Source organism: Penaeus monodon, chromosome 40 (genome assembly GCF_015228065.2).
Source record: "Penaeus monodon isolate SGIC_2016 chromosome 40, NSTDA_Pmon_1, whole genome shotgun sequence".
In the NCBI taxonomy this organism is placed as follows: domain Eukaryota; kingdom Metazoa; phylum Arthropoda; class Malacostraca; order Decapoda; family Penaeidae; genus Penaeus; species Penaeus monodon.
The window spans coordinates 32,946,291-32,947,463 of NC_051425.1; the positions used below are offsets into that span (position 1 = coordinate 32,946,291).

Genomic DNA, 1,173 nt, shown 5'->3' on the forward strand with positions numbered 1-1,173 from the left:
TGTTCTGTATGCGTATCTATTTCTACCTATATATCTATCTATCTATATATATATAACACACACAAAACACACACACACATCCATCCAAACACACACACACATACACACACTGTACATACATTCATCTATCCACACAAACACACACACACACACACACACACATATATATATATATATATATATATATATATATATATATAATATATATATTAATATATATATATGTGTATATATATTCCCCTTCCTTTCCTTGCCCGCGCCCGCAAGGTGGGCGGCGTGAAGACAGTGCTCAATGGCAGACATTCCCCGACATCGTCTCAAGCCTTTTCCTCCGACTTTCAGTAAATTCTTAAATGTGCCGAAGCATTTCTATTCTTTTTTATTTTTCTCTTTTTCTCCTCTGTTTATTAGCATGCTACGTTTTTTTTCTCTCCTATTCTTGCACTTTTCTCTCTGCCGTCCATTTCAGTTGTTCTCTTTCTGTCTTTCTCTCTCTCTCTCTTCTCTATTTCCCCCCCTCTCTCTCCTCCTCTATCTCTCTATCTTCGCGCGCTTTCTCTCCCCCCTCTCTCTCTCCTCTCCTTCACTCTACTCCCTCTCTTTCTCCCTCTCTCTCTTTCCCTCTCCCCCCCCCCTCTCTCTCAGAATTCTAGAAGGGGCGTGACAGAAGACGATAAACGCTGGAGATAATGACAATGGTGAGAATGATGGTGGGTGATAAAGTGAAGGATGGTGATGATAATGAGGAGAAGGAGGAGGAAGAAAATTGAAGAGAAGCGATGATAATTAAGAAAAGGAAAGGCAAAGGATAAAGAACGCGAAGGAAAAATAATTAACAAGGAAGAGGGAAATTCGCGTGATATTTCTTTATAACCAAAGTCAAATGAACAATCAAAAAATGAGCAAACAAACAACCAGAACACAAACAACACAAAACAACACAATGCTGTACCAAAAACAACAAACAAAACCATAAAGAAACATACCAAATAACAAATCAAAAACAATTACCAACATAAACAAAATCAAGATAATAAAGAACATAAGATCAACAACAGACAAACAAGGCAAAACAAAAACACATGAAGTGCTGCAGAACTGCTCTTCTCCATTAATTGTCAGATCAAATTAAGAGTTGAAATTGACAGACAGAAGGGTAAGAGTAGAGAGGGA

At 37.8% G+C, this 1,173-nt stretch overlaps 1 pseudogene; it reads left to right on the forward strand.

The window, feature by feature from the left end:
• Positions 1–690, forward strand: part of LOC119598096 — a 15,549-nt pseudogene extending 14,859 nt beyond the window's left edge.
• Positions 691–1,173: the final 483 nt, after the last annotated feature.